Source organism: Macaca fascicularis, chromosome 17 (assembly GCF_037993035.2).
Source record: "Macaca fascicularis isolate 582-1 chromosome 17, T2T-MFA8v1.1".
Classification (NCBI taxonomy): domain Eukaryota; kingdom Metazoa; phylum Chordata; class Mammalia; order Primates; family Cercopithecidae; genus Macaca; species Macaca fascicularis.
Window position 1 is genome coordinate 91608042 of NC_088391.1, and position 25134 is coordinate 91633175.

The window sequence follows — 25134 nt, forward strand, 5'->3', positions numbered from 1 at the left end:
AGAGGGCAGTAGGATACTCAAGTGTGAGGACGATACCATGTGCTAGTGCTGGTTTAAAGACAGAGGGGGTAATGTGCTCAGGAATGCAGGTGACCTTAGGCAGCTGAGAGAGGCTCCTGGAAATGGGCACCTCAGTCCTACAGCTGGGAGACACTGAATTCTGCCAACAACCTCAATAAGCTTAGAAGCAGGTTCTCCCAGGTCTCCAGCAAAGAGCCCATGCAGGCCAACACCTTAATTTTGGCCTTGCGAGACCCATAGCAGAGAAATAGCTGAGCCCACCGAGAATTCTGACCTACAGAGCTGAGAACTAATATTTTTATGTTATTTTAAGCCACTGAGTTTGTTGTCGTTTGTTCTAGCAGCAATAGGAGAGGAATACAGAGCTGGGGGTGGGAAGGGACTGGGGCCAGGGCCTGAGGTCATACCTAATTCCAGGTTGTTCTTCATGGTGGGGGAGAGGGTGAGGGTGACATAGGGGTGTGGTGGGTAGGGGCATCGGTAGGCTCAGTGCCAGAGGGAAGGCACCAGAAAAGAGCAGGAGAGGACAGTAACTCAAGATGGTGGAACTCTTTGCTGGCTCAGGACTTCCTCTAGCTCACTGCCCTGACCCTGGTGGGTAGCAGGATCATAATGCTAGCATTTTATGGAAATAGCATTTGCTATAGTTTGGCTGTTTGGATCGAACCTCAAGTTGAAGTTTGATCCCCATTGTTGGAGGTGGGGTCTTGTGAGAAGTGTCTGGTCATGGGGGTGGATCCCTCATGAATCAATGAATGCCTTCCTTTAAGGGTGAGTGAGCTCTTCCTCTTTTAGGACTATGAGAATCAGTTGTTAAAATGAGCCTGACACCTCCCTCCACTGTCTCTTGCTTCCTCTCTCACCCTGTGATCTCTGCACACGTGGCCTCCCCTTCACCTTCCATTATGAGTGGAAACAGCCTGAGGCTCTTGCCAGAAGCAGACACTGGTGCCATGCTTCCTGTACAGCGTGCAGAGTCATGAGCCAAACCTCTTTTCTTTATAAGTTACTTAGCCTCAGGTATTACTTTATAGCAACTCAAACAAAGACAGCATTTGTCCTTGATGAAAAAACAATCAGCTCCACTTTTGGTCGTTCTTCATTTTAGGCTTACTTGTTCCAGGTATAAATCTCTTAAAATTAGCTAACCTTCTTCCAGGAAACCACATTGTGAAAGAAACATCAGGTTGAGAAGAAGGGTTCATTTGGCCAACAGCTACTTTCTTTGGTACAGCATTTTGGAAAATAAGAGACATCTCTTCTATATTGCTTTCAAAAACCATGCTGGGAAACCATCAGAAAAATAAATTTTCCCAAGAACAGAGCTTTAAGGTTTATATTGTTTTTTACCTGAAAGTCTAAAAGCAACTTCTACTTATTTCTTGTGAAATTTATTGTGAATATGTCACTTTGAAATATTTAAGATCCAAAGGTTTGGTGTGTTTTTGTAGTGGCTACTTGATGGAAAACCAACTAAAGCATGTTAAGAATGACTGAAGTTGCAATGTGCCAAATTGCAAATACAGCTATCTCCACTTTCTGAGTGACTCTTTATAATACAACTGGAATTGCAGGTTCTTCTATCTCAAAGGTTGAATAAATGACTGTGTTCCCCAAGCAACTCTTGTGTCTTTTTTTCAGTCATTTCTGCACAGAATGACGGTTGTAACCTCCCAAGAGCTAATCTATTAATTACTACAGGAAATTGCTGTGGGGTCCCCAACAGGGCTGTCTGTAGAATATTAAACTCTCAGTTTTCCAGAGGCGGCATTTCTTCCTTTGCAATTTTGAACCATTTTCAGGACAGGAGATAACCATATTCAAGGTTTTCTCAGTGTTGTTCAATCTATACTGTTTCTGAATGGAGAAAATTTCTTGTACAAAGTGGTCATATCCCTGATATGACTGTACAATACATCAAGAGCTTAGCTGCCAAAAAATGTCATCTTTGACGATCTCCAGTCTATCATGAAAATTTCACCTTTTAAGTTTTGTTTGTATATGTATGTTTTATATTTATATCATATCTATTTCCAAAAATGATTTGAGGAGCTATATACCGTCAAGTCACTTAGACAAGAGCCAAAAGCCGAAGCCTTACAATAGAACAAAAAAGAGATTTTTTCATGAGAAAATTTAGGCTGAGGAAAAATATGAAGTCCAAGAACAAAATGAACTAAGATCTTTCTGGAGGCAACTAAAAAGAAGTTCAAAACCTCCCTTTCAAAAGAAAAGGAGGAGTTATAGGCATCGAATGTGTAACAATAAGACAGCACTAATTGGTCACGGAAGGACAGGAATTTCCACTGGCAGAGCCCCTTAAGGTTATCTAGGAGGGTGTGGAGGGCCCAAGCAATTTGCTGCAGCCCTGCCTCTTGGGTGCCTTTGCCTGCTAGTTACACTGGCTGGGGGAGGTGGGGAGAGCCCTGGCCATAGGGAGGTGCTGTCAGTGGAGGGGACATGGCAAGCATGGCAGCTGGGTATCAACATGGGGAGACCCAGGGGAACCCCACAGACACATGAGAAGTGTAAGAAATGTTAGTTTCTTTTTTTCCCTCTATGTTGATGTCCTGTTTAATTCAAGGCTATGTAGATGTGTGTTTAAACATTTCCAGGCAAAAATATATTGGGGCTAAAACATTATTTCATGGGGAGTGATTGGCACAGTATGATATCAATTTTTTTGAACTACTTTGAATTTTGTGTGGCCTATAATAGGGCTAATTTTTCAAAATATGAAGTGGGTATTTGAAATAAAACGCATATCCTCTGCTTTGGGAAACAGAAAACATAAGTTGTTTAGTCTTGTTAATTGTTTAAATAAAATCCTGAATTTTTGCTTGCTTATTTATTTTTGGTCTGCTTGAAGAATATATTTCAAAAGAGGCATGTTAAGACTGCTTTCTTCAAAGGCTTTTGCTCTAAAACACTTTTTTCAAAAATTTACACCCTTTCCCCATTGTACATTTTTAAGTTGGCATTTAAAAATACTCACTGTAAGTCTGGGTGCAGTGGCTCATGCCTATAATCCCAGCACTTTGGGAGGCCGAGTTAGGTGGATCACCTGAGGTCAGGAGTTTGAGACCAGCCTGGTGAACATGGTGAAACCCCATCTCTATTAAAAACACAAAAAATTAGCCAGGTGTGGTGTTGGGTGCCTGTAGTCCCAGCTACTTAGGAGGCTGAGGCAGGAGAATCGCTTGAACCCAGGAGGCGGAGGCTGCAGTGAGCTTAGATTGCACCACTACACTCCAGCCTGGGTGGCAGAGTGAAACTTCATCTCAAAAAAAAAAAAAAAAAAAAAATTGACTAAGTTTAAATGGTTCAAAAGAATATAATGTTTGAATAATATTAATAGTAAATATAATATTCAATTTCTAAATTTTGGATGCTGTGTAGCGAGAGTTCAGATAGTGAGATTTACCCAAACTCTATTTGGTTCCTGAATTCACAAGGTGTGAATTTGGATGGAGGTGGGGGTATCTATATTAAGAATAAAAGAATTATTAGGGTTTATTTTCTTCTCTAGAGATTTGCAGATAGATGGTTGGTTACATCAATTCAGCTGCTCAAGAATGTCAGAAGGCTCTTCTGGTTCTTACATGTGGAGTTTTGTTAGATACTGCCAAGCTGCCTGATATGGTTTGGCTGTGTCTCCACCCAAATCTCATCTTGAATTGTAGTTCCCATAATTCCTTTGTGTTGTGGGAGGGACCCGGTGGGAGATAATTGAATCATGGGAGTGGTTTCCCTCTTCTGTTCTCGTGTTAGTGAATAAGTCTCACGAGATCTGATGGTTCTATAAGGGGGAACCGCTTTTGCTTGGCTCTCATTCTCTTATCTGCTGTCATGTGAGATGTGCCTTTTGCCTTCAGCCATGATTGTGAGGCCTCCCCAGCCATGTGGAACTCCATTAAACCTCTTTTTCCTTATAAATTACCCAGTCTCAGGTATGTCTTTATCATCAGCATGAAAATGGACTAATACACTGCCTTTCAGCAATTTTGTACTATTTAATACCCTGAACAAAATCATATGCATGCCTCTTTCCCCATTCTCATTGTCAACAGTGTATGTTATAAACCTTTAGAAAGTCTTCCAATTTGAGTGAAAGAGTTATATGTTGTATTCATTTGCATTTCCCTGGTTAGCAGTGAAACTGCATGTCGTTTCATGTCTGTTTGGCTATTTAATGTATGGCACCCTCTTTGAATTACCTCCTTGTCAATTTTGTCCAGTTTTCTATAAAGCATTTAAAGTACAACTGTCAGAGTGAGAAAAATATCTGAAAATAAATAACAGTGTACAGATATCCATAATGCATAAAGGCTATATTGACATCTTAAATAATGATGTTATTATATTACAACTCACATACAGAAAAGTAAATAAAGCATAAGTGTACAGTTCATGAATTTCTACAAAGCAAGCACACCTGTATAACCAGCACCGCACCTGGATTAAGGAACAAAGCATTAGCAGACTCTCCCGGAAGCTTCCTGTCCCCTTTCCAGTCACTCCCTGCTCCATTTCAAGGATAACCACCATCCTGACTTTTTTTTTTTTTGAGACACAGTCTCTGTTGCCCAGGCAGGAGTGCAGTGGTGAAATCTCGGCTCACTGCAACTTCCACCTTATCAGTTCAAGTGATTCTTGTACTTCAGCCTTCCAAGTAGCTGGGACGACAGGCATGCACCACCATGCCAGGCTAATTTTTAGTTTTAGTAGAGACAGGGTCTTGCCTTGTTTGCCAGGCTGGTCTTGAACTCCTGGCCTTAAGTGATCCACCCGCCTCAGCCTCCCAGAGTGCTGGGATTATAAGTGTGAACCACCACCGCCGGCCCATCCTGACTTCTAATACCATTGGCTAGTTTGCTTATTTTTGAATTTTATCTTGTGAAATAAGTTCACTGTGCCCTGGTTACCAACTTCTCTGAGTCTGGTGAGACAGAGCACCCCCACATACAAATTACATAGAGCAGGTTCATTACTCACATATAGGCAGCAAGGGATGACAGAAGCCTAGGATCCACCATGAGCCATTCCCCCAAGCTCTGGAAAGCTGCCCAGGACAGATGGAATCTTGACTGTGCATGACCCACTTCCATTACAGCTGAGGGACCCTGAAAAGCAGCCTGCCCTGGGCTTTGCACCTAGGGTTTTATGCCCTGGAGAAATGCGACTTGCTGGGCTAAAGTGTTGAAGGACATCTCGTTTCTAGGGTAGGGGCTAGAATAGAGCCTGGGCTGTTCTAGCCAGCTCCCCCATCCCAGCACATTCTACAGTTATTCTTGAGAACTACAAATGAGAATGGGGGTAGGGGTGGGGGATGGGGGTGAGGGGAGAGGGGAGAGCTGGGTTGGTCCAAGATCACAGGGAGGACTGTCCTGAGTATATAAATGAATCATTTCATTTGACTTCTTTTGCTCAGCAATAGTTGGTGAGATTTGATGGTATCAACATCTTAAAGCAAACCTGTCAATTATACTTTTAAATATATCCAATGGAACCTAAATGCTATAGTGATTTGTTATACATTGTCATCTTTTACAAACGTACACACAAAAAGCTTTCCTAAACATTGGGAAAATGTATATTTCATCTCTCTCTTTGGCTTGAATTTCTCTTCTACTTCTCCCATAGAATTTTATCCAATAAATATAATGGAATTTTATGCTTGAAAGTCTTTAGTACTCACTCTATTATATTTGTTTGCAGTAAAATTGTGTCTATTGATTCAAAATCTTGCTTTATTTCTTATCAATATTAGACTTTTAGTGACAAGTTTATTTTATATTTAGTTATAACAAATTAGAATACAATTGATCAAAATAATATATGAATGTATTATATGGAGTAATATACTACAAATTTTGATAAATAATAAACCTAAAACTACACGTTATTAGAATTGTTTCTTAACAGCTGTGATAGGCAAAATACCAGCTACCCAATGGTGTTTGTATCTTAGTGTCTAGGACCTGTGAATATGTTCAGTTATATGACATAGGGGAATTAGGTTTTAGAAGGAAGCAAAGTTGCCAGTCAACTGACCTTGAGATGAGTCTGGATTGTCTAGGTGGGCCCAGTGTAATGACAAGGATCCTGATAAGTGGAAGAGGCAGAAAGAAGAGAGAGAACCAGAAAGATGGCAGCATGAGAAGGACAGTCTCACGTTGCAGGCTTTGAAGGCGGAGGAATTAGGCCATGAGTCAAGGAACGTGGGCAGCCCCTACACGCTGGAAAAGACAAGAAAATGGATTCTCCCCCTAGAACCTCCAGAAGAAAGGCAGCTCTGCAGACACCGTGATTGTGGCCTTCTGAAATCCATTTCAGACTGGCCCCCCAGAAATGCAAGATGATCAGTTGGCGTTGTTTTAAGGCACTCAGTTTGTAATAATTTGTTATTATAGCAACAGTAAGCGAATTTGATAGTTAAATATGGTCTATTACTAAAATGAGAGGACACAGCATCCACTTTATTTTTAATTCATTTAATAGGAAGTGGAAAATAAAATACTTTATGTGATAAACTGGCATGAGGAGAGACTATGGTCAGAAAAAAGTTTTATTTAAGTGTCTTGTTGATCTGCAAGAAATCATATTAGTGTTTTATCTGTGAGTTTTGTCAGGAATATGTTAAAAGTTTATTTCCAGAAAAATTCTGTTTATATTATTTTATTTATTTTTATAGACAGAGTCTAGCTTTATTGCCCAGACTGGTCTGCAGTGGTGTGATCATGGCTCACTGCAGCCTCAAACTCCTGGGCTCAAGGGATCTTCCCACCTCAGCCTTCCAAATGGTTGGGACTACAGGCACGTGCCACCATGCCTGGCTAATCTTAAAAAGTTGTAGAGATGAGATCTTATATTACCCAGGCTTGTCTCAAACTCATGACCTCAAGCAGTCCTCCTACCACAGCCTCCCAAATTGCTGGGATTACAGGCATGTGCTCCTGCAACCAGCCTTTGGTTACACTAAAAAACAACAACAACAAACAAAAACCAAACCAAACCAAAACAAAAACATCACGACTCTTACTGCTCTTGCTATTTGAATGGTTTTTCTTTCTGGCTGTTAAAATATCCTAGGCATGAGTATTGAGAGCAGCTGAAAATAATTGCTTATGTTTAAAAATATTATAATGAAAAAAGGTACTTCTTGCTTTCAGTGTTTCTTGTAAATGCTCTCTTCGCTTTGCTCTTTTGAGGATTCTTCTTTGAGATTGGACTATCCTTTCACAATGGTTCAGAATGATGTGGCAATGGAGATGAAAGTTTTTACTCCCACCATTTCACTCCACTCTAAATTGAAATCAGAACACCCCAACAGGACTCAACATTTCTACTTTCTTACAATATAATAGTTAACAGAAATGTGTGTAACTCAGGAAAGAAATTGGATCCTATCAGGGTGTCCTATGACATGATTAATCATTGAAGACAGCTCCTCTTTTCCACCTGGAGGGCTTTTGGTTGGGTAACCACCCTGGAGGCGGGGTGGGGGAGGGCAGCTGCAGTCAGCAGTTCTCTAGAGAAGGCTGGCAGCCCGTGAGGCTTTGAGAACAGATAGAGCAGCTGGGGGTGGCTTCACCAGGCTGAAAAGGGGTCTGGGTGGAGTCCCAAGTGTCTACTATAGTCTGTGTCTTATAAACAAGTAGTTGATTTTGTGTTTGTGTGTGTATGTGTTTTAATAATAAATTGAATACTCCTTTTAATATGCCATAGGGAGGGAAAAACTTTTTCCTCTACCCTCTTAACGTTAGTGATGGCGACCCATGAATTAAAGAAACAAAAGACACAAGTTGTATTAGTATTTATGTGTATGGGAGTTCAGAGAAGAGAAGTAAAACTCAAAGAGGGGATTAGACACTAGGCCTGAATATCATTTTGATAAAGGAAAGGGGCTTTGGGCTTAAAGGGGTAACAAATTGTGGGGAAATGACAATGAAATATGTGGGGGGAAACAAACGAAGAAAAGGGTTATTTTAGTAAGTTGTGTTTATGCAGACTCATCTTGGTGCCATCTCTCCATCTCAGGGGATAAGAGTCATTCTCCTCTTCCTGGGACAGGAGAGGGGGACGCCTTCACAAAGGGAAACATGCTACCTTCACAAAGGGAAATGTTTGCCCTAGTTTTAGGGGATGGGAGACGGCAGAGAACTCCCTGCACCTGTTCATTCTCCATTGCCTTCAGCTCGAAATAATTTTTATGCCAAAATGGCATGTTTTGGGGTGACAAATCCTGATCCCCTTCAACACCAATTTAACCTAACTTTCCCCCTACCTGTCATAGATTCCATCAGCAAATCCTGTCATCTTTTCCAAAATAACTCCCCAGTTCTGTAAGTTGTCACTGCTTCTACAAATACCACCCTAATCCAAGTCCCCATCACATATTGCCTGGACTAAGACAATAACCTCCAAGTTGGCCAACCTGTGTTGCTCTCCAGCCCTTAACTCTGCCTTTTCTCTCTCTAAAATAGCACCTATATTCGAGATTCTATAACATACCTATTGGTTGATGGTCTGTTTCCTTACTCAAGTGTAAGCTTCATGACAGCCATCAATTGTGGTGTCTCTAGTGCCTGTAATAATGCCAGCCACAAAGCATACACATCATCAGCACAAGGTTGAACTGATATGGTTTGGCTGTGTCCCCACCCAAATCTCATCTTGAATGATAACTCCCACCATTCTCATGTGTTGTGGGAGGAACCTGGTGGGAAGGAATTGAATCATGGGGGGGTGGGTCTTTCCCCTGCTATTGTTTTGATAGTGAGTAAGTCTCACGAGATCTGATGGTTTTAAAATGGGAGTTTCCCTGCACAAGTTCTCTTCCCTTGCTGCCATGTGAGACGTGCCTTTCACCTTCCATCATGATTGTGAGGCCTCCCCACCCACGTGGAATCGTAAGTCCATTATACCTCTTTCTTTTGTAAATTGCCCAGTCTTGGGTATGTGTGAAAATGGACTAATACATGAACTAAATCCCTTAGTTATATCTACGAAATTCACTGGTATGTTTGGGTTTATTCCTATTTTCTTTTCTTTTTTTCTTTTCCTATTTTCTTAATTTGTGTTCTCCTACTGGGCTTTCTAGTTGCCTTTAATTAGTGTTTCATTTTTCCATTTTTACCTTCTGTAAGTTGGAAATGTACACATTTAATATCAAATACTTAAATACTTAACATTGTCTAGAATTAATAATTACCTAGAAATTATCTAGAATTAATAGCTTTGTCTGCAATTATCTTTTTCCTCTGCTTTCCTCAGTCCCACTGAGAAGACAAACTTTACTGATCTTTTAGTTTTCTCTACTTAAAATCTCACCTGCTTCCATTGCATTTAACATTGCATGGGATTTTAAAACATAAAGCTTAAACATTTACCACTTATTTTAATGTAAAAATAAATTTTACTATTGTGTTTATAACTCATTGCATTATACCTCTCATCTCTTCCTCATGGAACCTTCCCTCCCACTCCCCCAGAATTCTCAGTAATTCTTCCAAGGAGGATCATTGGATAGCAAATTTTGAGATTTTACATATCTGCAAATGTCTTTATCTTAATTTTTAGAAAGTTTTGTAATTTCAACTTTTATTTTAGATATAGGAGTACATGTGGAGGTTTGTTACATGGGTAAATTTAGTGATGCTGAAATTTGGGGGACACATGATCCTGTTACCCAAGGAGTGAACATAGTACCTGATGGGTAGTTTTTCAGCCCTTGGCTTTCTTCATCTCTCCCCTCTCTAGTAGTCCCCAGTGTTTATTGTTCCCATCTTGATGTCTGTGTACCCAGTGCTTAGCTCCCACTTATAAATGAGAACACACGGTATTTGGTTTTCTGTTCCTGCGTTCACTTAGGATAACAGAGGTTGCTGCAAAAGACACGCTTTCATTCTTTTTTATGGCTGCACGGTACTCCATGGTGTATATGTACCACATTTTCTTTATCCAGTCCACCGTTGATGAGCATCCAAGTTGATTCAATGTCTTTGCTATTGTGAATAGTGCTGCAGTGAACATACGTGTGCATGTGTCTTTTTGGTAAAACGACTTATTTTTCCTTTGGGCACATACCCAATAGTGGGATTGCTGAGTCTACTGGTAGCTCTGTTTTAAGTTATTTGAGAAATCTCCAAACTGTTTTCTACAGTGGCTGAACTAATTTACATCCCCACCAACAGTGTGTAAGCATTCTCTTTTCTCCGCAGCCTCGCCAGCATCTGTTAGTTTTTGAATGTCTTTATTTTAAAGCAGGTGTCAGCAAGCCCTTTTAAATGGTCCAAATAGTAAGTATTTTAGACTTTGGCCATATGGTCTCAGTTGCAATTATTCAGCTCTGCCAAGGTAGCGCAAAAGCAGCCACAAATGATACCTACATAAATGAATGGGTGTGGCTGTATTCCAAAAAAATTTGTAAAAATGGGGCTGGTCCATTGGCTATAGTTTGCTGACTTCAATTTTAAAGGATAGCTTGTCTGGCTAGAAAATTTTAGGTTCAAAATTCTTTTCCTTTAGATATTGAAGATAATTGCTCCAAGGTCTCCCTGTGCCCATGGTTATTGTCAAGAAGGCTGAGGTCAATCAGATTTTTTTTTTTTTTTTGAGACGGAGTCTCACTGTTGTCACCCAGGCTGGAATGCAATGGCTCACTGCAACCTCCATCTTCTGGGTTTAAGTGATTCTCATACCTCAGCCTCCCAAGTAGCTGGGATTACAGGTGCCCACCACCATACCCGGCTAATTTTTGTATTTTTAGTAGAGATGGGGTTTCAGCATGTTGGCCAGGCTGTTCTGGAACTCCTGACCTCAGGTGATCCACCCATCTCAGCCTCCCAAAGTGCTGGGATTACAGGCATGAGCAACCATGCCTGGCCATATTATTTTTCTTTTGTAGATATCCAGTTTATTCTTCCCCAGAAGATTTTAAGGATTTTCTTTTTATTTTAATGATGAAGTTTCTTCATGGATTTTCAACTGTCAACTCTCCAAAATATCTATCAAAATAACCTTTTGATAAAGCAAAGCTAAGTTGATTAAACTTACTATCGTAAGAGAGACCATCACTTTGAGATCTTAGCAGTGGCTCAAAGGGAGAAGTCAGGAGAGGATATTTATAATGTTTTGGGGTCTAAGCTCATGATATTTGAGGCAGTTCTTTCAAGCTGGGGAACTGACTGGGATGAGCAAAGTTTGTGTAACTAATAGTTTAGGATTGTGGCCACAGTGAAGCTACGGGCTCAAAGCAAATATTGATAAGTAAATTGTTTGATAAAAGAGTTCTTTGCCCAGATGAAAACATGGTTGTCCTGTGAGGAAAACTGGCCAGATGCCCAAACTATTTGCCCAGACAAATTGGTTTGCAGGAATTTTCTAAAGTAAATAGCAGTTATTTATTGGTTTACAGCTTTATCTTTCTGGGCAAGGATTTCCTGGAGCAAATAATTAAGTCATGTTGAAACAGGTGGTCTTTGTCCTTGGCCCTAATAGTTAAGCCATGTGGATGCAAATGTTTTATCAACTGTGTCTGGATCATTTTAAAAATGTTTATCCTGCTGGGTATTGATGGCTTCTTTCAGAGACCTCATGTCTTACTTCAATTCTGTACATTTCTAATCAATTATTTCTTAAAATTTTATTTACTTTTGACTGGGCGCGGTGGCTCACGCCTGTAATCCCAGCACTTTGGGAGGCAGAGGCGGGCGGATCACGATGTCAGGAGATCGAGACCACGGTGAAACCCCGTCTCTACTGAAAAAAAAAAATACAAAAAATTAGCCTGGTGCGGTGGCGGGCGCCTGTAGTCCCAGCTACTCAAGAGGCCGAGGCAAGAGAATGGTGTGAACCCAGGAGGTGGAACTTTCAGTGAGCCAAGATCACGCCACTGCACTCCAGTCCGGGCAACAGAGTGAGACTCCATCTCAAAAAAAAAAAATTTTTTTTTTAACTTTTAATTTCTTTAGGCTCTTCTTTTGTAACTCCTATTACGTGGATGCTGGAACTAGATTTATTCTACAAACCTCTTAATTTTTGTGTCATTTTGAGCAAATTCCGTGGTTCCATTTTCCAATCTATTTGCCTCTCCACTGTGCTTATTTTGTTTTTCACCCACATACTAGGTTTTTACATTTCAACCACTAAAATGTTCATCCAATAGTTTTGATTGGTTCTTTTCTCTTTGAGATGGGGTCTTGCTCTGTTGCCCATACTGGTCTTGAACTCCTGGGTTCAAGTGATCCTCCTGCCTTGGCCTACCAAAGTGCTAAGATTACAGGCATGAGCCACCACACCCAGCCTCTTTCTATTCTTGTGATCACACACATTATGTCCTTAAATATTTAAAGATATTTTATATGTGCAAGTGCACATGCGCGCGCGCGCGCGCGCGCACACACACACACACACACACACAGAGCTTCTATTCACCAACCTGCTTCTTTAATGAAAGTTTTTCCTTTTTCACTTATTTCTATCTTCTGATGCTGGATCTGCTGGAATATTTGATTCTGCTTATGTAAATCAATGCCAAGGTTCCCTGTTAGAAGATCTGCTATGATAGTTCACACAGATGATTGAGACAGGATGGGAACTGCCATTGTCGCTGCTGCTTTACACTGGCTTTAGTGAGCCTGGCAGAGGCTCCTGTGGTGTGTAAGGAGATGGCATCTCACAGTGGGTTTTTAAGGCATACCTGCGGCACTGCACTGCGTCTCTTGCTCCCAGAGTTCCTGTACCTACTGCTGTGGGGAAGGCACGCACTTGCATCCATGGGCATGGGTGCCCAGCTCAGGGGCTGCCCTACCACGCTGCTCTCACCTTGGCCACTCTGAGTTTCTCCTCCTCTTTCTGGATCCCCCCCCTTCTTGGTCAGGTGCACCCCTTGAGGCTCATAGCAGAATTCTGCCACTCCCAGCTGGGCTGCAGTTTTTCCTCTTTATGCCTGCCTGCTTTCCAATTTTAAGAGATTCTGGGCTGGGAGTCCAATCTGTGTCTACACAACAAGTAGCCATTTCCCCTGAGGTATGGCCACCGTCCTTGGTCATTTTGAGGGACTTGGTGGGTTGGAAGTTCCCGTACTTACCTCTGTTCTAGTTTCCTAGTGTAGGGGACTCTCCCTTATATATAGTCATTCCTTTTATGTCCCCTCTCCCTTTTCCAAACACCGATTGTTCTCCTTTCTGTTCTCAGGATGTAATCTCCAAAAGAGTGATAGGATTCGAGAACTGTCTACTTCTGATTCTATTCATGGGGGAAGAAAACACAAAGGCTTTCTTGGGGTGGGCAAGGAAAAATCCAGAGAATAAACCACAAGTAACTTTCATTATCAGCTGAGTTATCAGCCTAAAAACCTCGAGGTGTCGTTTCCATGGGCTGTTTCCACATGGGCTTGTTTGGGCTTCCTCACTGTGGCTGGGTTCCAAGCACTGGCTTCCCAAGACAGCAAGGCAGGAGTGTGGGGCATGTTTAAGACCTAGCCTTGGAAGTTCATAGCCGCTTCACTTACTATATTGGCGACAGCAGCCCGAGTTTTGTCCGGATTCGAGAAGAGAGGACTGAGACTACCACCACAAGAAAAGCGTCAAGGTGATGTTGCCAGAAGGGCAAGTGGGATGGGGCAGGTTGTGGTGGTGACGTTTGGAAGACACAATGCAACACAATCTGCCCTTTGGCCACCACAGTTCACATTCTTCTACATGTAAAGTATGTTCTCTCCCTTCCCCGAGAACCCTCATATTAGTTCTTTCACAGCATTGTCAAGGGGTGCCTTGAGCAGGGGAGCTTTCATCTGCCACATAAATCATCACCTTCTTCCTGAACCTTACCCAAATAAATGAAAAGGCCTCTCTGCACATGGCAGCTTCGAAATAAAGCCTTTTGTCTCCATCGGCAGCTCCAGATAGGTCCCCAAATAAACACGGAATCCAGTTAAAACCAGTGTGCCTGCTCTGTAAGTATGATGTCAGGACTCACGTCTAGTCCTTCCTTTCAGTTGCTTTATTCCTTCTGTAGACATTCTGGAGCTGCCGCTGCACAGCAGTGAAAACAAGCCCAACTTCATTTGTCAATATCATCTTGCAACATGTTATACACTGGAAACAGAAATGTTAACTTGGGTATCTGTGGGTGATGAGACTGTTGGTAATTTTTTTATTTTTATTTTTCTAATGTCCAAAACATCCTTTTCTTTTCTCTTCTCTTCTCTTCTCTTTTCCCTTTCCTTTCCTTTCCTTTCCTTTCCTTTCTTTCCTTCCTTTCTTTCTCCCTTTCTTCCTTCCTTTCTTTCTTTTTTTCTTTTTTTCTGACACGGTCTTGCTCTTTCACTCAGGCTTGAGTGCAGTGGTGCGATCACAGTTTACTGCAGCCTCGACCTCCCATGCTCAAGCAATCCTCCCATCTCAGCCTCCTGAGTAGCTGGGACCACAGGCATGTGCCATCACACCCAGCTAATTTTTGTATTTTTTGTAGAGACAGGGGTCTCACCATGTTAGCCAGGCTGGTCTTGAATTCCTGGGATCAAACTATCTGCCAGGCTCAGCTTCCCAAATGCTGGGAGTACAGGCATGAGCCAGCATGCCTGGCCCTAAACGTTCTAAACTTTTAATTTTCTATGATACACACTGAGTGTAGAAAACCACCTACAGCCACCCTCTGCATCAGACACCCTGGATTGCCCATCCAACACCATCCTCCCTCCTTTCTCTTTCCTCCTCACCTATTTCTGCTCTTCTGTGGGACCTGGGGACTTAGCCGTATGTGCCCTGTTCCCCTGCACTCTGGCTTTGGGTTTGTTTGGCCATTGGAGGTACTGGCAGGAGATCAATGGCTGGAAAGAGAGAGTGATTGGGGTATTTCTTTACCTGCTTCTTCTGTGCTGTGGCTCTGGTGGTGACCACACCCTCCAAGCACAGCTCCTGCTGAGCAACCCGCCCTCAAGGTGCTAGGTTTCCTTGGGTTCACTTACGCCATTTTCTCTCTTTTCCTCTTTAGGCCAAAGGGTGGTAAGTGTTTCTCACTGTCACTCTTCCTGAGTGTCTTTATATCCCTAACTGGCACCCTGCAATGCTACCCATCCTCTGTAAGCAATTCCGAAATTAAATTCTCTCCATAACTAGCTGAGTGGTCTGTTTCCTGGCAAGCCCCTGGCTGCCGCACCACTGAGGAGCTGTGGGATGTTGCACACGTCCCTCCTCTCTTGAACTTCTACTTCTCCATTTTAAAAGGATGGATTTGGACTAGACTGGCGTTTATTAAGCTTTATGTTAATTAAAGCATTCTTTAAAAAGGAGTTACACTTTCGTGCACTGTTGCTGGGAATGTAAAACGGTGCAGCTATGGAGAACAATGTGGTCATTTCTCAAAAATTAAACATAGAATTACCATAAGATCCAGAATTTCCACTTATGAGTATATATCCAAAAGAATCGAGAGCAAGATCTCAAAGAGATATTTGTGCACCTGTGTTTGTAGCAGCATTACTCATAATAGCCAAGAGGTGGCAGCAAGTCAAATGTCCAACCGTGAATGAATGGATTAAAAAAATGTAGTATATTCATACAATGGAGTATTACTCAGCCTTAAAAAGGAAGGAGATTCTGACAAATGCTGTAACATGAATGAACCTTGAGGACATTATGCTAAATAAAATAAACCAGTCACAAAAAGATAAATACTTTATGATTCCATGTGTATGAGGTACCGAGGGTAGTCGAATCCATAGAAACAAAGTAGAATGGTAGTTGCCAGGGGTAGGGGAAGAAATGGGGAGTTTTTGTTTAACAGATACAGAGTTTAAGTTTTGCAAGATGAAGAATTTCTGGAGATTGGTTGCACAACAATGTGAATATGCTTATCAAAACTATACACTTAAAAATGGTTAAGAGGGTAAATTTCATGTTATGCATATTTTACCACAAAAACAGAAAAATTAAAGTGTTCCATTCAAAAAAAGGTTCTATAGTTACATCAGGTTTGGAAAAGGTAGTTATACATATATATTTTAAAGATTCATGTATACAAATCCCCTGAGAAGTGTTTTTTTTTTTTTTTTTTTTTTTTTTTTTTTTTTTTGAGACAGAGTCTCACTCTGTTGCCCAGGTTGCAGTACAGTGGCACGATCTCAGCTCACTTCAACCTCCACCGCCCAGGTTCAAGTGATTTCTGGCTATTTTTGTATTTTTAGTAGAGACAGGATTTCACCATGTTGGCCAGGCTGGTCTCGAACTCCTGACTTCAAGTGATCTGCCCGCCTTGGCCTCCCAAAGTGCTAGTGCTAAGACTACAGGTGTGAGCCACCATGGCCAGCCCCCTGAGAAGTCTTGAGTTAAAAAAAAAAAATCTAATATCCTCTCTATAAAATCATTTCCCAGAAGGAACTAACCATGGAGAACATAGTTTTGGATGCAAGTGAGGAAAACCATCTCTAGGATCCCTTGTGGTTCTAAGTCCAATGGCTCTTTTCTGATTTTGAAAAGACGGTCAATCCTGGTCGCTATTATTTCTGGCATGTCTTTGCTGCCTTTTCCTGAACTCAGGAATTCTTTCTGCCACAGATGTGTCTGGATGTTGACAGATGGGAATCTTCTCCAGTGACCAGAATCCATGCCAAAGGCCTGGGAGCCCAAGGTAAGCTGCATTTATTTCCTTGGGCACTCTCTGAGTACTGGGTAGAAAGGAACTTTTGAAATATTTGAAGATTACTTGGGTACAAACGTTTTATGTGTGAATGGCTTTCAATTGTTCTCTTTGTTAATCATAACATATATGGTACTCAAAACCCAGGAAAATATACTCCTAAAGATGTTAAAATTTCCTTATTGTAACTTATGTAAATGTTTTATGGACTTGGAAATTTTTATAAGGGATTTAAAAATACGATTATATTTATTAAAAATTTGACTATGATAATTTGTAATCTGATATAGACCACATTCAGTCAAGTTGTACATAAATACTGAAGAGGTAATTAAGGTAGAAAGATTTCTTTCTAAGGGTAATTATTTGGTAATTAGAAGGAGTCATTGTAGATTTTATTTTCAAAATACTTCAAGGAGAATGGAAAGTTCCAGAATAATGATTATGTCTTAGTCAGAAAAAGATATTTGAACGGAAATAAATATTTGTATTGCTTGATTCCTTGCATTGAATTGGCCTGGTAGGAAACCAGGGAAATTATTTGACTGTCATAGGAATACCCAACCTCCTTCTTTTTGCCCATCTCCCATCAGAGGGTCTAGAAAAGAGATGCTGGGGATCCTGTTCTAGCTACTTGAGAAAACAGGAAAATGGCAAGGAGGCATCACCCATCAATCTGGTTGTTCCCTGTTTCCTTTCTTAGAAATTGTGCTGTGAGAATTTGTTGTTTAGGGCTATGTTTGGGCTATGGTGTTCAGGGTGGCCACCTTTCAGCTAAAGGGAAAAGACCAAGAACCTCACAGAGTGGTTCACCCAGAGTCCTGGAGGGATCGGCTCTAGAATCACCTGTGCGTAGACTTCTCACAATGTGTGATTACTAAATGCCTCTATTTTAATAGATTCAATTCAACAGATGTTTATTGACATCTATTATCTGTTAGTCACTGTTTTAAGTACTTTCCAAATATGAACAAAAATCATTGAGTTCCATAGAGCTGTATTCTAGACACTTTTAGTCATATACCCTGTTACCTAGAGCTTAAAGCGTTCCCAAAACTCCATGGTGTAACCTAACCTCTTATGGGTTGGATGGCATAGCATGCTGGAGCTGACTCCTAATAGCTTGCATGCAAGAACTGATTGTTGAATTTTCCAGAATTTTTAGCACTTGTTAAACACAGCAGGTTTATTAAATTGTCTAAACTTGTAATTAAATTATATTAAAAACATAGTACTCAAACCCTCAGTACTTTCTACTTATTTTAATATCATCTGACCTTTTGAATTATTTACATTTATTTCACTTATATCATGCAAATAGTATATCTTGGAGCACTATGGGGCATCTCTTCCCAAATCCATGTCCAAGGACATCACCTCGGTAGCTTAAAGTCAGTCATAGTAGGGATATTTGTGCCACGGAAATTGGCAACTGCTATAAATCAAAGCTTGATTTATTGTTCTGATGACTCTTAATGTTATCCATATGAAATTTAAAGATTGTCATGTCTGTAGCCATTACCTTGTCAATAGCACAAAAACTTGAGGAAATATTCTTTTAGCATTAGAAAACTGTTACCTGAATCAGCAAAGAAGTTGCTCTGATCATTGATGATCAAGTAGTGTTTCTACATATATCTTCATTATTTCACCTTCACCATACTCATTAATGCAAACAAAAATGTCAACGTTCTAATAAAAACTACACTCATATATCAGCTGCAACCAAAGGTTGGCTATGAAAACAAGAGCTTGGCAAAAATCAAGGAAAGCATTCTATGAGAATCAATTGGCTATGTGGAATTTACAATGTAGACTTTACTTTTTGTAAATTGTGTGATACACATTCTGTATATCAGTAAAATCAGTAATCACCTCAGGTATGTATATATTTCCATGCATTATTTGGAGAGCTGGTTGTTGAACATTTACTAGCACACCACTGGCTGGATGGGATCAAAGGGGAAACGGGATAAAAAGTGAGTAACAGCAATGGACATTGCCTGACTGTTCAACCCAAAACATTTTGCAGGATTGCTCTGGAATCCCTGTTCTTAGAGGCCCACACATGTTGCCAGGCTTTGAATCTAGCACTGGACACAAGTGTCCAAGCTGGTCAGAGACATTCATGTGATCCCACTAGTTACTGAGCCCACCCGAATAGTCACCCACCAGAAGAACTGTATAAAGTACAAACCAGATGACTTTGATACAGCGCATGTGATTTGGGCTATAAAACTGTCCACAGAGCATGTGACCCCAATCATTTAGGCCCTCAAAGTGTAACATGTCTTCACAACACACACCACCATGTACTGTATTAGGCCATACCTGTAGAGCAATGAGTATGTTGAGTAAAACACACACAAAAAACCACATATAGATATAAAAAGGTGTTCTGGGACACCCTTGGTCAGATTGCCTCTTATGAAACGGACTTCATTGACAGGTTCTATGCATGTGATTATTTTTCCTTCCTGGGCAAAAAGATGGGATATATGAATGCTGATTATTAAACAAGTTACCACATGGCTGTGTATGTCCTTCCTCAAAAAACAAATATCTCAGCATGAGAAGAATGTGTAATGTTTGCAAAATTTCTTAGAATTTTTAGAATTTTCTCTTTAACAATGTTGGTGACTGATGGTTGATGTAGTCACTGGAGAAAGACTGCCCATTAGGCTTTATTAAATGAAGAGATGTGATTGGATTCAGCATGGCACAGGCTTCTACTGTGGCAGAAACAGAGACACGTTCCCTTTGGGAAGCAGCTGTCCGATAGTCTGTGGAGGTGGGCTGTGACTTACCTGCAGAAGCTGCTTGTCCATTACAAGAAAAGCCCAGGTCTATTTGAATGTCCACACAAAGAGCTATTTATCTCAGAAGCAGAGGGCTGAAACCAGTATGTATAATTTGTGAGTCACTTGTTTTGGATTAAGCATTTACAAAAGAGGAGAACAACTGTTGACCGTTTTCCATTTCTTGGTGTATTGAAACTTATATCTCATTTCCCTTTGCCTACCCACCCCCAATCCTATTGCTTTTTTCTTTTGAATCCCATGTCTTTATTACAATTATCATGAATAGAACAAAACTGCCTGGGCTTGAGTTCTTGTCTATTAACAAAAAATCTATTTAATTCATATGTAAGGTCTAAAATAAAAGGGAGTGGGGAAAGGCAGAAAAATCTTTTATGGAGACAGATAATGAATGATACCTTCTAAATGGTAAACATGTACTTGTAGGAGATGAGCTCAGCTCACTCAGAGATCTCATGGGAATGAGTGTTTCTCCTGATTTAAGAGCATGCATATCTTATTTCCATGTTGAGGGAGGAAGGAATCGTAGTGTAGTGGAAAGAAGAATTGGACAGATTCAGGACCCCACATTTTCCTTCTGCTGCTTGCCTTATCAACTCGGGCAAGCCACTTGACCCCTACGAGCCCTGTTTCCCCATCTGTGGAGTGGGGATTATTATACCTACCACATGGGATATTGGGTTTATTACATGAGAAAATGTTTTTATGGCCTGAGGCATACTCCAACTCAAAGTTGAGTAAGAAATGATAGCTGGGTGTGGTGGCTCATGCCTGTAATCCCAGCACTTTGGGAGACTGAGGTGGGCAGATCACAAGGTCAAGAGATCAAAACCATCCTGGCCAACATGGTGAAACCCCGTCTATACAAAAAATATAAAAATTAGCTGGGTGTGGTGGCATGTGCCTGTAGTTGCAGCTACTCAGGAGGCTGAGGCAGAAGAATCGCTTGAACCCGGGAGGCAGAGGTTGCAGTGAGCTGAGATTGTACCACTGCACTCCAGCCCGGGTGACAGAGTGAGACTGTCTCCAAAAAAAAAAAAAAAAAAAAATTACACTTACCTTCAAGAAATTTACAGTCTAGCAGACATTTGAAAACTGACTTTGACTTTGGTTTAATCATAATACAGTGATTTCTTGTTTACCTCTGATGACTATTATTGCACTACTTATTGGAAGATAGATAGTATGGTTGGGTTTCTGTGGGGAAAAAATGGAGACATTTCCTTTGGGACGGTGACTGTGCTTAGAACTGATCACATTAAACAGTCCAAGACTAAAAACTCTATAACCTTTCTCTTTCTTATTCTACTGACACCTTCACCACCCCCAAAATGAATAATAAAACCACGCATTCAACATCAAAACTTATGATTGCAACCCAATTTTTAAAATGGGCAAAGCTGGCATGGTGGCTCATGCCTATAATCCCAGCATTTTGAGAGGCTGAGGCAGGCAGAATTGCTTGAGCTGAGGAGTTTGAGAACAGCCTGGGCAACTTGGTGAAATCCCCTTAAAAAATACAAGTATTAGCTGAGCGTGGTGCTGCGTGCCTGTAGTCCCAGCTACTCAGGGGGCTGAGGTGGGAGGATCACTTGAGTTGGGAGGTCAAAGCTGGAGTGAGCTGAAATCATGCCACTATGCTCTGAGTCTGAGCAACAGAGTGAGACTTTGTCTCAAAAGAGAGGGGGTAGGGGGCAAAAAGAACTTGAACTGACCTTTGTTATGGGCTGAATGTATCCCCCAAAATTCATATGTTGAAGTCCTAGCCTCCTGTACTCAGAATGTGACTGTATTTGGATACAGGGTCTCCGAAGAGGTAATTAAGGTTAAATGAGATCACTGGGGTGAGCACTAGTCCTCATAAGAAGAGATTAGAGCATAAACACAGAATAAAGCACATAAACAACCACAGAAGAAAGACCATGTGAAGATGCAGGAGAAGACTGCCATTTACAAGCCAAAGAGAGAGGCCTCAGCAGAAATCAGTCCTGCTGACACCTTGGTCTGGGGCTTTTAGCCTCCAGAACTGAGAGAAAATAAACTTCTGTTGTTGAACCCTGCTCTTGGTACTTTGTTATGGCAGCCCTAGCAAACTCATGCAACTTTCCCCCAAGAAGACATACAGATGGCCAATAAGCACATGAAAAGATGCTCAACATCATTAGTCATCAGGGAAGTGCAAATCAAAATCACAAGGAGATACCACTTCATACCTACTAGGGTGGTTATAAACACACATGCACAAAACAAAAAATGGAAAATATAAGAGGTATTGGTGAGGATGTAGAGAAAATGGGACCCTCCTACAAAACGGTACAACTGCTATGGAAAATGGTTTGACAGTTCCTCAAAAGCCAGACATAGAATTGGCATATGATCCAGTAATTCCACTCTTGTGTATATATCCAAAAGAACTAAACAGAGGACCTCTAGCAGATGCTTATAGGCCAATTGATATGGTTTGGCTGTGTCCCCACCCAAATCTCGAATTGTAGCTCCCATAATTCCCACGTGTCATGGGAGGGACCTGGTGGAAGGTAATTAAATCATGGGGTAGGTCTTTCCTGTGCTGTTCTTGTGATAGTGAATAAGTCACATGAGATCCAATGGTTTAATAAATGGGAGTTCCCCTGTACAAGCTTTTTCCTGCTGCCATGTAAGACATGACTTTGCTTCTCCTTTGCTTTCTACCATGACTGTAAGGCTTCCCTAACCATGTGGAACTATGAGTTCAGTAAACCTCTTTCCTTTATAAATAACCCAGTCTTGGGTATGTCTTTATTAGCAGTGTGAGAACAGACTAATATACCAATGTTTATAGCATTATTCACAACAGCCAAAAGGTAGAAACAACTCCAGTGTCCATCAACGGATGGAATGGATAAAATGTGGAATATGTATACAGTGAAATATTATTCAGCCATAAGGAATGAAATTATAATATGTGCTACAACATGGATGAACTTTGAAGATTTTATGCTAAGTGAAATAAACCACACAAAAGACAACTATATAATCCCCTGATATGAAATATCTAGAATGGACACATTCATAGAGGTAAAGTAGATTAGACATTACCAGGGGCTGGGAGGAGGAGAGAATGGAGAATTATTGTTTAATGGGTAGGGAGTTTATGTTTGGGGTGATGAAAACGTTCTAGAGATGGATGGTGGTGATGGCCGCACAACAGTGTGACTGTATGTAATGCACAGAACTGTATACTACTTAAACATGGTGAAAATGGTATATTTTGTTATGTATATTTCATCATAATTTTGCCAATAATGTAATAGATGCCAAACCATTTAATTATACATGTTTAATGGGTGAATTGTATGGTAGGTGAATCATGTCTCAATATCGCTTTTGGAAAAAAACCGTGCAATAGATTGTAGTGGGTGAGAAAACGCAGGTGACGGCAACCAAAAGACTAAATTGAGGAGTCTGCCAGAATTTTCCCCACTTTTCCTTGTTCTAACCCACTGATGAGGCCCTATTACCAGGAGATGAGCTGAAACCATTAAACAGGCTTGGCTTCTCCAGCAGCTCTTCTTTCCTGTATAGAAGGCGGCACGTCCATGATGCTTCCAGGCTGACCATCCTCTGCCCAGCCAGAACTCAGCTGTCTGTTCTCAACTTGAGCTCATTTCCCGTGTCTCAGTCAGCCTCCCATATGGTCAGGTGGCACCTGCTTACTGTCACTTCTGCCTGCGCTCCTTCTAGACTCTATAAATATGAACAGAACATAAATAAAAAGCCCAGCTTTTGGGCCTCTGAGCAGGATCGTTATTTACTGTTATGTAGTGTGATTCTGCACTCCCGGGACTGTAGGCTAGTATGTGCTTTGGGGGCCTGATTGAAAGGTAGTTCTGCATGATCATAAAAACAAGTCAAAATCATCTCCTGTGATCCAGCCTGCTGCTACCAGCTGCAATCTATGCTTTTACATTATGCATGATTCTTGACTGCTCATGGTGCAGGAAAAAGATACACAATTCCATTAGCGATTGCCAGTGTTATGCTAACCACTTCCAGGCTACTGCTGCTAATTAATGTTAATATAGAACTGCTTACATATTTATGTCTTAGTCCATGCATCACAAAGATGGCACGGTGCTCCTCTTCTTTAGGATTGATCAAGCCAATCTAAAACTGATTGAAAGCCACAAGTGATGGCTTTGGAATGGATGGCTTTGGCAATGCAGCCTCACATTATTAAATGGAGGGAACCTGTGGAGGTGCCTCCTCTGCCAGGGCTGCTGCTCACACACGCGCGCCCAGGCGAGTTTGGACTCTCCCTCTTCCCTGCCCTTCCTGCTATGTTTCTGTATTTTTGATAACCAGCATGGGTCTGGTACCTGCACTGATTGTCCTGCAGACTGTGACCCTTTTAGCGTACAAGCCCCACCATGAACCACACAGGTGGCTGCAGCAAGCAGCCTCTCTCATCCTTTTCTCTTTCTAGGCTCCTTGCCTCTGTCTCTCCTCTGCTTTTCTTTATGCTTAGAATGTGGCTTTCTTCTCTCTGTCCACCTAAATGTACTTATTTTTCAGAGCCTAAATAGTGTATGTGAGGGGACAGGGAGAGAGAGAGATGGAAGGAGGAAAAGTCAGTATAAGGGGTGGTTACAGGACAGGCCACTGTTGTCAGCAAGGGGACTCCATCCTGTCCAATCCTTCTGTCCACCCAAGAGTGGTCTTACAGAGGCATCTCTCCTGTGTTGCTCCAGGAGCTGTGGCTCCTCCTAGAACTCTCAAGCAATGCGTGGAGATGGAGGGAGTGGGTTTTTTCCCAGGTCTCCCATGGCAGGATCAGAGCAGTGTGGGTGAAGGCAGATATACTGGGCAGAGCCTAAAAGCGACACACAACTGCTGTCCACAGCTGCAGCAGGGGTCACCGGAGGTGCCTGCTAAGCCAGCTGACACACTATCTGGAAGAAGGCTCCATCGCAGCCCTCCCATGGAGGCCACACCACCCCAGGACATCTGGGTGGCTAGATGTGGACTGGTGCCTGTTCTCCTTCCACACCTTTTTGCTTTTCCACCGTTAACCTCCCCAGGAGGGTCTCCCATTCAGTGCTGAATGCCAGTTCAGACGTGGCTCTTCATTTATTCACTCCAGCATTCATTGAGTGCATACAGTGGACCAGGCTCCTTGCAGGTTCTGGAGATAAAAAGAAAAAAGCAAACAGTCTGTGTCTATCTTAGAACCAAGGCGTGAAGACAGTCCTTGAAAAGACTGCAAGAGGAGGCAGGGACTGTAAGGTAACGATGACTCGTGGGGCTCCCTTATTCCCCTACTTCACAAATAGTTACCAAGCACTCACTCTGGGCCAGGTGAGTGCTATCAGACCCTAGGGACTCAGCGCTGTGCAGAACCTACACAGTGCTTGCCTTTCTGGGCTTGGAATAGGGGATGCCAATGGTCAGGATCATGAGTGCAACAGTAATTTATAGCAGAGGAAGATCACGTAGGCTGGAATGATTCAGAGAATTTCCTCCTTCTGCCTCTCACTCTCCCTGGTCCCTCATATATACTCTTTAGGCTTTGGAAAATAAGTATATTTAGGTAGACAGAAGAGAGCAGCATTCCAAACATCAAGAAGACCAGAGGAGGAGGCAAAGCGGGAAGCGGCCTAGGAAGACAAAA

At 41.6% G+C, this 25134-nt stretch overlaps 1 long non-coding RNA gene across 2 annotated transcripts in view; it reads left to right on the forward strand.

Moving 5' to 3' along the window:
* The window catches only part of LOC123569846 (uncharacterized), a 291198-nt gene that overhangs the window by 19454 nt on the left and 246610 nt on the right, over window positions 1–25134 (forward strand). For both annotated transcript variants that reach the window (XR_006693670.3, XR_010582471.2), the window contains exon 2: window positions 16584–16656. This is a non-coding gene — a long non-coding RNA (uncharacterized lncRNA). The remainder of the gene's footprint in view (window positions 1–16583; window positions 16657–25134) is intronic.